At 51.8% G+C, this 15,945-nt stretch overlaps 1 long non-coding RNA gene across 4 annotated transcripts; it reads left to right on the top strand.

Moving 5' to 3' along the window:
* The first annotated feature begins 2,584 nt into the window (after positions 1 to 2,584).
* On the top strand, positions 2,585 to 14,315 carry LOC310923944. Of its 4 annotated transcripts, none has more exons than XR_014592721.1 (4): positions 2,585 to 2,908; positions 3,347 to 3,426; positions 7,452 to 7,621; positions 13,727 to 14,315. It is a non-coding gene; the product is annotated as an uncharacterized lncRNA (long non-coding RNA). The 4 variants fall into 4 exon arrangements; XR_014592722.1 differs by having other exon boundaries at positions 3,350 to 3,426; XR_014592723.1 differs by lacking the exon at positions 2,585 to 2,908 and adding an exon at positions 3,114 to 3,199.
* Positions 14,316 to 15,945: the final 1,630 nt, after the last annotated feature.

Here is a 15,945-nt window from a genome sequence, read left to right on the forward strand (position 1 = left end):
GAGTGGTGCAAAGGGCTTCAAGCCACGACTGGAGCAGTCACAGGCAGCCAGTGTTTAACACCTGCCCCATCCTGCCATCTGAAGGGTACCCTGACTGGTGACCTCCAAGAGAGAGGAGAAGCTCCAGGGAGACCTCAGAACCCCTTTCAGTGCCTAAAGGGGCTCCAGGAGAGCTGGAGAGAGCCTGGGGACAAGGGATGGAAGGACAGGACACAGGGAATGGCTTCCCACTGCCAGAGGGCAGGGATAGATGGGATATTGGGAAGGAATTCCTGGCTGGGAGGGTGGAGAGGCCCTGGCACAGGGTGGCCAGAAAAGCTGTGCCATGGAGAGGGTTCTGCTGAGTCACAAGTGTTGAAGCTCAGATTCAACCCTGTCATGTTTTAGGACAGCACAGGATTGTTTTCATGGTAATCTGGGATGTAGGGATATTTGAGATACCATCCACCTTGTGGATGGTTGCATCAGTAGAAGGATGCTGCATCCTTGTGTTCTCTAACTGATCTCTACAACTCTTTTTTAATCACTCTGTAATTTCATTTTCCCCCCTAATTTTGCCTCTGCCAAGTTTTTCTGCTTCCCTCTGAAGACAGCAGGTCTCAGCCTCCTGTTGCTGTAGTAGCAAACAGCATCTGATTTTTCCTTCTGGCTTTGAATATTCTGCTTGTTGTCTTGGAAGCATCTTACTTTGGAATTCCCCTTCATAGCCTACCTATTCTGGAAGGTAGCATCCAAAAGTGCCATTTTTCTTTCATCTGAACTGTTCAGATGGTGCCATGTGAGCAGATACTTCTCATCTCATACAAGGGGAGATGTTTGAGCCCTCCCTGTAAAAAAAAGTTTCCATCAGCTGCAATAAACCTGATGCTCAGGGATATTTAGAGAACTGGTTAGGGAGGGATTCAGTGGGAAAAAGAGCTTTAAAATACCTTAAGGAACAGATTTTGGTGCACTAGTGTATTTTGGTGCAGTTAGCTTCGTTTTGTGTTTGCATAAATGATCAACAGTTCTCTGGGAATCCCTTAGTTTTTATAGTATAATTTTTTGCTTTATTAAAAATGAATTTGCTGATATCAAACTATCAATACCAAGGTAAATATTACTGTACTGTAATTCTGTACCAAGAGCATGTGCCAGCTGAGAAATGAGAAAAGCTCCTTTAAACTTCCACTGTCAGCTGCTTTTCTCTGCCAAATTCTGAATTGCTCCACCTTCAAACCCTTCTCTGTAATTACTTCCCATGTAAGATTTTTTTCACCTTCTGAGTGAAATTTAAAATAAACTCCTAAATTTTTAATCTTGATTTCTTTCACTGCCTCCCAGCACCAAAGTCCTTTGACACTGGGGGCTCTGTCCTTCAGTCCTTTGAAATGGCTCTGCCTCAATAACATGAATTTGGAGTAGAATGAAAATAGTTATGTTTGAGGGCTGGCAGCCCAGCATAAAGGTATTTCAGATTTTTCCTGATTTTCAAGTGTATATTTCAATCTATTCCTGCTGTCTCTACAATACAACCTGGTAGGAGCCCCCCAAACCCCTGCAGAGATTTAGGATGTGAATATGCAGAGAATGAGTCAGTTCTACCAAAATGACAGCAAACAGCTTCATCGTGATTGTGAACAGTTTTGTCCAGGGCCGAAGTTCTGGAAATCGGGCTGCTCTGCATTGCTGGGGAAGATTCCTGCTGCTCTCCAGTGATTTCCAAGTGTGATTGGACTGTGCAGAGGCGCTCCCAGCCCCCACAGTGCCACGTAGGAGCTCCTCCAGCGGTGGGATGGGGACTGAGAAGGGGGAGCCAAACTGGGAGTTGCCGTCTTCCGTCTCCCCTGCTCATGTAATAAGTGGTTCCAGCTGCCAAAGGGACACATCCACTCCTCCAGCCCAGCTCCTCCCCTCCAAACCGCACTTGCGCAGGGCAAAACTCGAGTTTCTTTTGTCTGGAGTTATTTCCAGCATGGGTTGACCTCGTGGGTTTAGGGCAGTGCAGATCCACTGAGCCTCAAATTAAAAACCACCCGAAGTTTTTGTGACATGGGTGTGATCCTACAGCCCCCAAGAAAAAACAGAGGGAGATTTCCAGGCCATTGTTGCAGTGCTTGGAATGGGCCTGGAGCAGCTGCTGAGATGGAGAGCAGTGAAATCCAACTGTAGTAGGAGTCCAGGTCTGTGGGAAACAATCCATGCCCAGCCAGGAAACATCCGGATTGGTGCTGTCCTGGTTGTTTGTTACCAATGCACTTGATTATCTATTGAAGGAGTGTTTTATTTCTACGAAAGCAGACACTGTGTGTTCTTTGGACAGGACTTTTTTAAAATATAAACTCCAGCAGCTTTGCACTTTCACCTTACAGTGACCCAGGAGACTCATCCTGTTTTCCTGTGTTGGAGACACACTGTCATCTTACGTGCTGCTGTGAGGCAGTACTGGTGCAGGATTTCTGCTTTCCAGGATCATGGCTAAGGAGGGCAGGAATGCTCAGAGCCAGCACTGAGGAGCCTTAAAATCACCCAGTGCCACCCCCTGCCGTGGGCAGGAACATCTTCCACTGTCCCAGATTGCTCCAAGCCCTATCCAACCTGGCCTTGGGCATTTCCAGGCATCCAGGGGCAGCCACAGCTTCTCTGGGCACCCTGTGCCAGGGCCTGACAAGAGGAATTCTTTCCCAATATCCCATCTGACCCTGCCCCCTGGCAGTGGAAAGCCATTCCTCCTTGTCTTGTCACTTTCTTCCCTTATAAAAAATCCTTCTGTCTCTTTTTCACAAGCCCCCTTTAGGCAGTGGAAGGGGCTCTGAGCTCTTCCTGGATCCCTCTCTGCTCTAAAACTAGTCAGGGCTTGCCTGCTCCTCCAGGTCCCCACATGCAAAGATTCTGGGGGAATTCTGCTCCTGGCTCAGCTCAAGGACAGGTTTGGGATGAGCACTTTAATCTCCTCCCTGCACACCCTCGTTTGGCACTGTGAGCTCGTCCATGCAGCCCCAGGCATCCCAGAGCTGTGGCTTTGCTGGCAGCAGTGCCCTGCACTGGAGTGGGATCCCAGCCCTTTCCCCCCTCTCTGGCTCTCAGCCATGCCCAGCTCTGGCCTGGGGGGAGCTGGGAGGGCCCAGCTTTGTGTGAGCAGATGGCACACAAAGGATGGCAGTGGAGCTGAAAGGCTGCATCCCGTGGATCTGTGCCCTGGCCTGTCTGGAGTGCAGCAGTGAGAGCCAACTCCCTGCGCCAGCCTGCTGTGCTCAGCTGGCCATGCCAGCTCCAGGCTCTCAGGGAGCTCACTGGATTTACATGTCCTAAAGGGGCAAATTCTGTAGATGCTCTGCAAAGCACTGATCTCCTTTTGCTTCCTCAGCAGATGTGGTGGAGGAGGAAAAGGAAGAGGAAAAGACCTGATTGCCATGGAACAAATTCCCTATCCATGGCTTCATCCAGGTATGTTGTGGTGCACAAACCAGGGAGGACAGGCTACAGAGGCTGCAGCTGCAGCTTTCCCACAGGGCACAGCAGAGAGAGATTCTCTTGATCCCAGTTTGTAATCTCTGTTTAATACTCCCAGAGAAAAGTTCAAAATCCACAGGGTTTCCTGCCAACACAGCGAGGCAGGGGGGCAGAATTCCTCTGGTGCTTTTGGGTGGAAAGAATGACATCTGTGTGGCCTCAGCAGAGGGCCAGCACTGGTGATGGCAGCTTGGATTGCAAGCCCCTGTATCCCACACCTTCCTGGGAGCTGGGCTATGGCAGGAGGAGATAAAATCCTTGTGGATGTGGCAGGAAGCATTTGCAATCCCTTGGGAGGGATCCCATGGGGCTCTGGGGTCCTGGGCTGTTCCTGCACTGATCCAGGAGCACTGGTTTAGGGTCGTGGCAAGCCAGGAGGACTCCAGGATGCCCTTTCCAGGCTCATGTTTGGACTCAGTGGTCCTAGAGGACTTTTCCAACCTTCAGCTCTGTGGCTCTAAGATGAACACTGGTGATGTGCACTCCTTACCCTCTCCCTTCTGCCTCACAGTGAGTGAGACTGGCTAGATCCTCCCAAAAAGGAGACAAAAGGAAAAGCAGGTGCTTGGTTTGTCAGCCACGTCAGCCCTACGGGCACAGGGGCCATCTCAAGGACAGGATGTGGGAGCACCAGGGCTTTGGAATGCTGCAACATCAGTTTCCTCAGGCAGCAAGGAATATGCCAATTCCAGGTTTTCACTCTTTATTACAAAATAGAAGCAGAGAAGGCCCAAGCGGTTGATCTGCTCTGCACGGAGTGGAACTGTGGTGAGGCAGCTCTTGTTAAAAGCTGAGTTCACTCTGCTGCAATGAGCTCTCCCTTGTCTCTTCCTGGCATTTTCCAGGAGCATATGGGAATGTGAAAGGTCTGAGCTCTGTCTGCCCTTCCCCTTTGGTGGAAGCTGAGAGGAGGCCTCAGCCCCACACGCTCCCCCCTCTCAGCTTCTCCCGAGGAAACCGGGATGTAAAAGGAAACCGTTTATTCAGGAGCCAGCTGAGGGAACAGAAACGCCCCTAAACCCAAGCCTGGCTTGGAGAGGGATCCTCAGGCAGCCAATCTTCTCCTTCCAGCACAGCACTGCTCAGGCTGGAGGCGGGGTGGGCTCAGCCTGTGCTGTGTGTGCAAGGATGTCACACAACTGCCTGTCTCCTCAGTCCTACTACTGTCCCTAAAAGTCTTTTCTTCCTTAGGAATCAGGTTCCCAACAAGCCAAGTCCTAAAACTGCCCCTGTTGATGCCAGAAGAAGGAGGGGCAGGACAGGGCTGGGGGTTTTGCTGCCTTGAGGACTTTGGGGGGTTGGTGCAGCAGTTTGAAGGCAGGGAAGGAGGAGGGAGGGCTGAATCCCAGGAAGGACACGCTGGGCTCAGCACTGGGCAGTGGCCCAGCAGGAACAAACAGCGAGTGCAATCCTCCTCAGCTGAGTGCTGAGGATGTGTAAGCAAAGGGATGCTTAGGAAGGGCCTTGGCAGCCTCTTTGTCTATTCTGCTCTTGCAGAGGCAGCAGAAAAGCTGCCCAGAGAGAGACAGCAGGGATCACAGGATCTCAGACTGGTTTGGGGTGGAAGTAATACTAAAGCCCCTCCAGTCCCACCCCTGCCATGGGCAGGGACTCTTTCCACTATCCCAGGTTGCTCCAGGTGTCCAGGCCCCAGCCAGCCTGGCCTTGGACACTTCCAGGGATCCAGGGGCAGCCACAGCTTCTCTGGGCACCCTGTGCCAGGGCCTCCCCACCCTCCCAGGGAACAATTCCTTCACAATATTTAATCTAAAATCTCTCCTTTAGGGTAAAACCAAACAGGAAAAGGGGTTTCATATTCCCTAGTTTCAAGGACCGTGGTTGCCCCCACCCTGGGGGTGTTATGCTGATCTGGTGGGCCAAACCAGTTTGTGTCCAGATCTGAGCTGCTGCAGCTTTGCTGGGGGTGACAAAATACACCCACCTAGGATGCAAATGTCCCTTCCCATAGGTCCAGATTGGGTCAGGGGGCCTAATCCATAACGTGGCAGTTTAGGATGTGTCTGCAAGAAGCCAGGATGTATCTCCAAGGCTAGAAACCCTTAGGAAAAAAGTGACATCTACCTTATGTCCCCGCATGAAACCCCATTTAGCCTGGATACTCCTGCCTGCTTCAAATATGCCAGCAGAAAATTGCAGAGTGTTTTTCCCAGCTACTGTACAGATTCCCCATGAATTCTGGCAGGGAAGAAGTGGCAGGTTTCTGGAAGATTCAAGGAGACCACATGATGCAACCATGCTGCATTCTTGCAGAGCGACGCCTGCTCCTGGGAGCTTCAGAAGGAGCTGCTCACATTTTATTCCAGTTTCCAGTGGGCTGCATTCACACATTAAAGACTTTTCCAGGGTCACATCCCTGTGCTGCAACAGCTCCTGGTATTGCAGAGCCACATTCCCACATCAAGGAGAGTTATGTTAATTTTAGAAGCAAACTCCACTCTCTGTTTTCCGTTTTCCGTCTTTTGTAACTTGCAGAGAGGAAAGCCCAGTGAACTTTTCTCTGTTTCCCATTTCAGAATGAAGCTAGAAAGGCTTCTTCCCAAATGCCTCTAAAACTCACAGGCATGTTCAGTGTTGGGAATAGTCAGCACTTGGCAGTAAGGACAAAAAGCAAAATGGATCCTGGAGCAAGGGAAGCTCCGTGGCTGTTGGATGGGATCTGCCAGCTGAGTCACTCAAGGCAGATCTGACTCATCACACCAGATCTGCATCTGCAGATGTCCCAGGTTTTTATAAAGTTGGGCAAAGCTCACTATCCTCTGTAAAAGCTGGGGAGACTGAGGCATGAAAAGTGAGTTTGGGGCAGAATCCGAAGCCCAGGGCTGGAAGCCCAGGATGTGGAGCTACTCTGTGTGGGTTTATCCCAGCTCCAGTCTCATCCAGCAGAGATGGATCTCATGGCCAAGGGGTCCTCTGGATTTACAGAGCAGCCTCTGTATCCTTGTCTTCCCTCCCTGCTCCTGGTTACTCTGCTGTAAACCCCAGGCAGGAACAGGCTCTGCTTTGTGTTTTTTGTAGCCTGTGGGACCATGAGTGATGCCTTTCTCCAACGTGGATGCCCAAAGTGTGCTTCCCACAGTGGGAAGAGATGCAGTAGCTGCCTCTCTGCACCTCCAGGCAGCACACTCCAAGCTCCTGGCCCAGCACTCAGCACATTGAATATCTCCTGCATGTCCCTGGATCTGACAGCTGTTCCCAACACTGGAGGAGGCATCAGAGATGCTGAATTTGGCTTTGTACAGAAGGTCTCTTGTTCAGCCTGGGGCAGAGGTGCTTGGGAGAGGTGGGGTGGGAGGTTTGGATGAATGAGGATCGTTGTTTCATTCCTGATTCCCTTCAGGAGGGATGCTGGATGTTTCCCAGCCGTGCACAAACAGCTCAAATTCAGTCTTAGAAATCATTTGCACTTGTGGATTCTGTTGGCTTTGACGTCAAGACCTGAATCCCCCTGGGATCACTCCTGGTTTGGGACCCAGGAGATGCTGTGGTTACAAAGACATGTGTGAATCAAAGCCTCTTACTGCTGCCCCCCTCCTCTTCTGCATGGATCTGGCTTAGCCCCATCCAGTTGGGAATTATTTCAAGCTCCTTTGCTGCCTGAACACAGAGAAGCAGCAGCAAAGAACTTAAAGCAGCTCCTGAGTTTTGAACAGTTCAGGATGCAAGTCATGGCTGCAGTTTAGTGGGAGGGAAACACTCAAATCCTGAACTCCCATGGGTTTCTGTTGGCTATGGAGTACCCAGTTCTGGTTATTGTAGTTTCCAATGACAAAGCTGTGTGCTAGACACACAAAATAATGGAGAAACTGCAATTTGTACATTGTGGAATTGTCTTCATTTTCCAAAGACCCTCCCAAATCTAGAAATATCTTTATACCAGACTATGATGGTCCTGTCTTGATGAATTAACAATTTAACTATGATTTTCTTCCTAATTCCAGTTAATAGAGTAATTGGATCTGCTGGAGGCAAGTTCATCAACTGTGGGATGCACAATGAATCCACTCTGGGCTCCGTCTCTGACTCACCACGTGCCATGAATCCAGCAATTCTCTGCCTGAAGCTTTCCTGACTTCCCTGGCATTTCCCCATGGTCACCCTGTGGAAGCAGGTATGAAGTGGAAGGTGGGGCAGGATGGGGGGGACACCCAAAAAGCCCTGCAGGAATCTTGGGCACCACAGAGCTGATGTAGAGTCAGTGCAGACAAATCCTTACGGGTGTGAGAAGCACTGGGTGCATGGCACCGTGTACTCCAGAGGTCCTTTGGGGCCTCATCACCTGCATTGTCCCATTAGCTGGAAAATCCCAGTGCTCTGGCTTCAGCTAAACAGATAATTGTGTGCCTTGGTGCCAGCCCTGCATCCCTGGGGCACAGGACCACTGTCCTTGAGGGTGGGATCACGGTGAAAAAGCTCCTCCAGCCTTGACTGCCCCCATGGTTTCTGTCTCTGGCCCCAGCTCCAATCCCACGCCCTGAATCCTGCACTGGGAATACACTTCTGGCTCTGTGGGGCTGTGGCCAAGAGTTTCCCATGCTTCAGAAAGTGCCATAAACCCACAATAAACAGCACAGCCCCTGCACTGCTGTCCCTGAGCTCCCCTGGTCCCCAGTGCAGCTAGTGCTTAAACACTTGGGAGAAGGAGAATATTTAGGATTTCTGGGCTGCAGAAGTGTCAGTGTGGAAAAGGCTGCACCAAAGCAGACAGACCAGCGGAAATAGATGGATTTAAAAATAGTGGAGAACAGAGAGGGGCTGGCTGGGTTTCATGAGCTACAGAGAACTGGGAGCACACAGATCCAGTTAGGGAGCTGCAGAACTCATTAGACCCTGCTCCATCCCTGGGCACAGCTTCCCCTGCAGAGAGTCCCCTGTGGCTCTGGCACTACTCCCCTTTCCTGGGGTTCCCCAGGGAGCAGATCCCACCCAGCTCCACGACATCCCCTCTGTGCATCCCCAAACTCAAACCCACCCCTCTGTGGGGCCGGGTGCTGGCAGAGCCCCAGCTGATTCCCCCAGAGAATCTCTCCCGAGCTTGGGGAGCCGCCGCTGCTCCGGGCAGGGACATTCCATCCTCCTGCTCCCTGTCCCATGTCCTGTGTCCCGGTCTCACTGCTCCCCCCGCTGCCCGGCTCCGGCACCATCCCGGGCTGCCTCCAGCCTTCCCCAGCCGCCAATCCCTGCAGGAGCAGTAGGAAGGGCTCAGTTTCCACCGCCCAGCCCCTGGATGTGCCCCAGCAGTGCGTCCTGGAACCCCCCTCTGCCCGGGAGAGTTGTTTCCTCTTCCACCTGCCCTGGGAATGATGCTCTTCCAGGCCAGTCCTCCCTTAGGAAGGAGAAAAGCAGAGCCAAGAGGAGTAACAAGGCTAGCAGGGACCAGGAAGGAAAAAGGGAAGCAAAGATGGATATAGAAACCCCTGGAATTTTTGCTTGTTTTTTTTCCTTGTTTTGAGTTGGAAAGAACCTTAAAGATCACCCAGTCTCACCCTCTGCCATGAGCAGGGACACCTTCCACTATCCCAGGTTGCTCCAAGCCCTATCCAACCCAGCCTGGAAGGGGAATTTAACTCATTTCAGACTCTGCTAAATATAATTTCAACTGTGATTTATTAGATTTATCACTAGAAATAAGATGATGACAGTATAGATAACCCCAAACTGTGGAAGCATGGCACGGGTGCCTGAGAGCAACATGACAGGAGATTCCTTATGTCTTTCCAGGTTTTAGTTTCAAAGATGCTATTCTGCCTGGGAGCAGAGAGAGGGAGTCCTTCTCCTTCTCTTTGAGGGACCTGCAGCATCCTCTTCTCCTGAAGAGGGTTCCTCAGGCTGCCCAAATTCCTCCCAGGCTGGGCTGGGGATGCAGCGTGCCTACAGGAGAGGCAAGGAACAAATGGGATCTGCAGGACAATCTTGGCAGAAAGTTTGTAGGGATGGGAGTGACTTAGAGCAGCTCTCCTATAAATTCGTACAATCATAATGGCACAGAATGGTTTGGGTCAGAAAGGACCTTAAAACTCATCCAATCTCACCCACTGCCATGAGCAAGACACCTTCCAGGCTGCTCCAAGCCCTGTCCAGCTTGGCTGTGGACACTTCCAGGGATCCAGGGGCAGCCACAGCTTCTCTGTTTCTGGGACATGTCTGTGTGTCCTAGAGGGATGTGCCAGGATGCACAAGCAGCAGGCAACCCCTTTAGCAGGGAACGGGAAGGGCTGGCTTCCTACAAGACACAAGGGATTTGCAGTGATACCCTTCAGGTCTCCCACTCAGCTCTGGGCCAGAACTGCAGCTTCCCAGTAAACAACACCCAGAAAAGGGGCTTTGGCTTGTAGGGAAGTGTTTTATTTCCTTTAATTAACTGGATCTGAACTGGATGGAGCCCAAGCCTGTTCTCAGTCACCAGTGAGCCCCGAGCTGTGCATGATCAGAGCTGACAGCCTCAGTGGTGCTGGTGCCAATGCCAGCAAACCCCACTGATCCACCTGAAAAACCCCTACAGGTCTGACAAAAACATTTGTGTTCAGGGGATGGATATTGGAAATGAAACCTCAGCAGCAGTTCCTGCTCAGGTCCCCTCCTCTCCTGACTTTGCAATTGCCAGCAGTGAGGAAAATCCCTGCGGAATAACTCAGGGATTGCTTACAGACCCTTGCATTGGGATAACCAAGTGAAGCAGCAAGTTTTACCCTTGTATCTGTCCAGGAGAGAGAAATTAGAGCCTGTCAGGATTCTTAGAGCCTGTCAGGGGTGATTTACCAGGGATCTGAGTGCCTGTGCACACAGCTCCAGATGCCTCCTGCTTGCCTTCCTTCAGGACACAGGAGCTGCTGGACAAAGGGGCAATTCAGGGCATTTTTTATTCCCTGACACAGTCCATCAGCAGGCTGCCTTCCCAAAGAGCTGGAGCTCAGGGGCTTGCCTTGGAGGGAGGAGCTGCTTTATCATGGCATGGCAGCTCACCCAGGGAAGAGCTGGGAGACAGCTGAGATTTATTCCAGAGTTCTGCTCCTGTGGGGAGGCCAGGGGTCAGAGAGATGAGCCAGGCTGCAGGAGGGAGGCAGGGAGGGGCTTTCACACTCCTGTGAGCACTGCAGCACTGCATTCCCTCCCCAGCCTGGCAGGCAGGTCCCAGCCCCAGCGCTCTCATCCCAGTTCCCAGAGCTCTGTGCCTTTCCCTGACCTTGGCTCAGCAGAAGCATGGAGTTGGTGATGCTCCATCAGCTCCATCCCTGTGCTTGCTGCCCACCCTCTCTGCACTCCCACTGTTTCCCTTGGGGAGTCCTGTTCGGTCTCCAAACCCCTTCTGCTTCCAAAGGATTTATTTCTGCACTCCCGGCTCCCCTCTCCGTCCTATAAACGGAAAGGCTTAGGCAGACACTGCTGCACATTTAGAGCTGGGTGACCACGAGATTTGCTGTAGCCAGCCCAGTCAGCTGATCCAGCCACACTCATTCAAGGAAGCATTTTCCACTGAGGTCCAAGCTGTGGCTGCCCAGTGTGGAGGGAAAAAAAAAGGGAGACTTGGTGTGTTTGGGATAACTGGTGAAGGAAAAGCACACCTGGAGAGAGGGGCACATCTCTGCCCTTCCTATATCCTGAGCTGCTGCATCTGTCAGGGTAAGCAGTTGTAGGATGAGGTTATGAACCAAAAGAGGGTAAATTTAGATGGGATATTGGGAATGAATTCTTGGCTGTGAAGATGGTGAGGCCCTGGCACAGGGTGCCCAGAGAAACTGTGCCTGCCCCTGGATCCCTGGAGGTGTCCAAGGCCAGGTTGGATGGGGTTTGGAGCAGCCTGGGATAGTGGAAGATTTCCTTGCCCATGGCAGGGAGTGAAACTGGATGAGGTTTAAGGTCACTTCTACCCAAAGCAGTCTGTGATTCTGTGATTCCCTGTTATTTTCCTGAAAATCAGGTCCTCCTCTGGACTCTTCCCTTCCACCTCCAGCTTTCCAAGATCTCATTCCAGGTTGTGTACCTTGAGAAATTGAGGTGTGTCCCCAAGGCTACCCTGTACCTACTAAATCCCTGCTGTGGTGTGGAGCTGAGTTAAGGTCTTGTGTCACAGCAACAGCTGCTGCAGCACCAGCCCTGGCAGCTCCTGCTGCTGTGGGCTGTGGGACCAGGCTCTGCTTGGTGGCCATGGCAAGAGGCACCTTCTGCCCCTGTGGCTTTGCCACTTGGCCTGGAGAACCGGAGGTGGAAAGTGAGTGATTGCAGCTTCAGCAGATGGTTATCCCATGAATCATGGGCTACCTGGCTGTGTGGTCATCGCTGGATGGATCCTGCTGGACTTGTTTGTGCACATGCAGCTGATCTGAGGTTTCCTGGGAGGGCTGAGCTCCCTCACGTGCCCTGCCCAGCCCTGGTTGAACCTCAAGGCCACCACAGGGACAATTGGTACATGAGATGTCTCTCTTTTGATGCTCAGTCTCCCCGCCCTCATAATGGGGCAGCTCTGCCCAGTATTCCAGATTTCTCCTCCCCTCCTGCCCAAAACACAGCTGGGAGGGAGTGGGGACCTCTTGGACACGTCCCTGCACAGCTGCTGCCAGCTGAAACGTCAGGGATTCAGGGCAGGTCTCTGCTTCTTGGCTGAGCTTCAGCTGCCCTCACCCCTTGTTGCTATTGGGGGAAAATCTCCAGGCAGAGAGGGGGGCAGGAGGGGATGGGTGAGAGGGAAATTCCTGTCAGGAATGAGTCAGCCCCATGTGCTACTCCTGGAAAAAGCAACTGCTCCCATCCTGCTGTGGTGCTGGGGCAGAGGGGATCCCTCGGTCCTTTGGGATCCCTTTAGGCTTCCCTATTGTCCTGCTTTAAGGTAAATTAGGCTGGAGTTACACCCAGCTTAGGGAGAAGCAGCAGAGCCAGGTATCAGATCCCAGATGACTTCCCAGTTCCTGGCTGATGAGGCACAAAGCATGGGGTGACTTTGTCTGCTTTGCCCACATCCTTTGTGTCATTTTAAACTAAGGTGAGAGATTTTTAGATTAGATATTGGCAAGAACTTCCTCCCTGTGAAGGAGGTGAGGCCCTGGCACAGGGTGCCCAGAGAAGCTGTGGCTGCCTCTGGATCCCTGGCAATGTCCAAGGCCGGGTTGGATGGGGCCTGGAGCACCCTGGGACAATGGAAGGTGTCCCTCATGGCAGGGGTGGAGCTGGGTGGTCTTTGAGTTCTTTTCCTACCCAAAACAAGAAAAAGGAAAAACATTTATTTCTGCTTCCCACCCTGCTTAGCATTAAATTTTCTGAAAGATTTTCCTGCACAGGAGCATCCTCCTGAGCAATATGAAATTTGCAGGAAACATCCCCTGCTTGTGCAAAACCCCAAAACTCTCCTGCCTATAAAACTATTTTAAATCAAGGAATACTGGAGATGGTTTAGGCAGAGAGGGAGCAGCACTAAAACAGCTTTGAGCATGGCTTTTGGGCCTGTGATGGAGCTGCAAAGTTAAGCTGCACTTAACTTTGCTGGGGGGCAGGATTCATGCTCTGGGAGAATAACAAACCACCCCCTTGGGCTGAATCTGGGGCTGATGGCTGGAATTTGAGGAAATCCTGTGAGTTTCTAATCTTAGGCTGCTTTTTCCCTAGGTAGTTTATTCCTTTAAATAGAAAGGCTTAAATGGGATTGACTCCTACAATCCTTCTGGCCTGGCTGGGCTGTAATCTTTAATGGCCAGTGATGGGCACGGATGTCACATCTCACATCCCTCCTGCTTCTGCTGGGAAGGGAAAACACTCAGGAGCCCTCACTTTCTCATGTATCACCTGGAGATCTGTCCCAGCTCCATCCTGCCCCCTTGGAATGGCAGGAAAACGACCCTGGTGTCTGACAGGACCCAGGGAATGAATGGAGCTGTCCCAGGGGAGGTTTAGGTTGGATTTAGGAAAAGGTTCCTCCCCCAGAGGGTGCTGGCACTGCCCAGGCTCCCCAGGGAATGGGCACAGCCCTGAGGCTGCCAGAGCTCCAGGAGAAGTTGGACAATGCTCCCAGGGACACACAGGGTGGGATTTTGGGGTGTTTGTGCAGGGCTAGGGGCTGGACTTGACCATTTCCCAGGACTAAGGGAGGAGAAATGCCAAATGTGGTGCTCTGACTCACAAACAAAACAGGTCAGGGAGTTTTGTCCCCCATAGTGTTCAATGGCGTGAGGAAAGCAGCTTTTTTAGGATGACCAATTATGCATCTGAATGTCCATTTAAATTTCAGAACTCCAGGAGAACCATCCACCTCATCCCTGGCAAGCAGATCCAGGTTCCTCCACAGTTTTCCAGCAGGATTTGCAGTGGGTGGTCACAGACCCGAGAGCTTGGCAGCTTTTTCAGTGGTGCTGTTTGCTGCAGAAACCACGTATTTTTATCCTTGCATGGAATAATCATGTCCTGCTGAAAACTAGGATTTGTGCAGCCAAGATGACTTTACAACTGCCACCAGCCTTTGCAGCTGCCAAGACACCAACCCTGGATTTCCTGATCTTCCTCACCTCTTCAAATCCTTCTTTCTGAGCCAGAAGAGCATGTCCTGGAGGATAACTCCCAATCCATTGTTCCCATACTGGGCAGCAGTTCCCACACCAGGATGCCCTTATCTCTGTCCATCCCTGTCCAGAGGGTCCTTGGCTGCCCCAGCCTGCCCTGAGTGCCCCAGCTTGCTGATACATCTGCAGTCCTCCCTCAGGGCACAGGGGAGGCCCAATGGAGCCTTTCCCTTCTCCCACCACGCTGTTTTGGAGTGTGTGGGCAGTTCAATGCTCCTGGGAGGTTGGGATGAGTCAGTGTTTGCACGTCCTGAGTCACTCCAGGGAGTTGCCAGAGATGGGGGGGGGGGGGGGGGGGGGGGGGATGTCCAGTGTCATCTGAGGGTGTAAATATCCCAGGAAGTTCCAGCTGAAAGAAAATTCCCATTGAGAGGTCACCACCTGGTAGGGTCCAGCAGGGCCATCACCATGGACCATAAGTGTCACTCCATGAAAAAAAGTTATTTCCTGGCCCTGCTTCCATGTGAATCCTTTCAGATGGCTCACAGCTGATTATTTGGGAGAGGTGCCACATCCTCAAGCCATGGCTCTCCTTGCAAACTGCCTGGGATATGCCAAGGTGTTCCACTTGGCAGCTCCCTCAGAGGGAGTTTGTGGAACTGTGGCATCCAACATGCCAGGCAAGTCCTTAAAGCAGGGCTTTTGGGATGGCTTTTGAGTAGAATTAATTCCCAGTCCTCCCACTGATTGCAATTTTTATCACTGTTTTGGGGGTTTTTTGAGCTAGAAATGCTCCTGAGCTCATGTGATGGCTTTGGGAGAGGATTGGCTCAGGAGTCCCTCCCTGGTGCTCAGAGCAGGTTTAAGATTTAAAGGGGAGAGTGGACACCCTTGGTGACACCCCCACAGGCACCTGGATGTCCTCTGTGCCTTGATGAACAGCCCAGAGAACAGCACAGGATACTTCAAATACACACCCAGGCTTTAGATTTTTACCTCCATTTCCAGCTTGAATGGAATAAATTCCCAGGTCAAGAGGAGCTGGAAGAACCCCCCAGGATTTTTTGTTCTCTGAGTGCCTGCCTTTAACATGAGCTACATTTTCTGTGCTTGCTCACAGCAGAGGCTGAGCAGGGAGTGAGGCCAGAAAAACAGGGGGTCATGTCAGACTTCCTTTTTTTCTCCTCTTAACACTGAAATAAAAATACATCCCAAGCTTGTTTTGGGATTAACAAGAAAAAATTCCTCTTGATGGGAACCATCTGTGGCCGGGAGATGCCGGCTGCTCTCTGCTTCCCACCCTCACACAGACGCCGTCATTCGGGGTGTGTTCCTCTCCCAAATATTATTCCTCTCATCCCTGTGCTGCTGGGAGGAATCCCAACAATTTAAGGAGGCTTTTCTCCCAGCAGCTCAGCTCATGACACCTATGGAGGATAATATTTGCTCTCCTCATTACAGCCCCAGTGCCCAGCACAGCTTGCTGGTGGCTGCTGGGCTCACAGGGTAAACACTGCAAGTGTCTTGGTTGTGACCTTTGCACCCCAGACGTCACCTCAGGGTCAAAGCAAACATCTCCAGGCCTCTCCTGCCTGTCCCACGAACCAGGAGGGGAAATCTGCCCCGAGGAGTGGAGATTCCCTGGCTCTGCCTCTGCCGTGCTGCTGGAAATGAGAGGGTTGGTGCCGGTCACTTCATGGTGTCAAAGATTGAGGTGATTCTTGGGGTGGACCTTGACCCCAGCTGAGGTTTTGGGGTGGAAAATGCAACTTCTGGGCTGGGTTGGCAACGGGAGGACAAAGAGGTGCATTTGCAGCATCAGAAACTCCAGAGTGATTTGGAGCAGGGAGAAGCCTTCAAGGCCAGGAAGAGGAGAGGAAGCTCAAGGTGAAGGCAGCAGAATCCAGGGCAGGTCTGGCCCTGGGAGGAAAGGCTGGAAATGTTTCTCTGC

The sequence above is a fragment of the Zosterops lateralis genome, assembly GCF_965231275.1.
Source record: "Zosterops lateralis genome assembly, chromosome: 2".
Classification (NCBI taxonomy): domain Eukaryota; kingdom Metazoa; phylum Chordata; class Aves; order Passeriformes; family Zosteropidae; genus Zosterops; species Zosterops lateralis.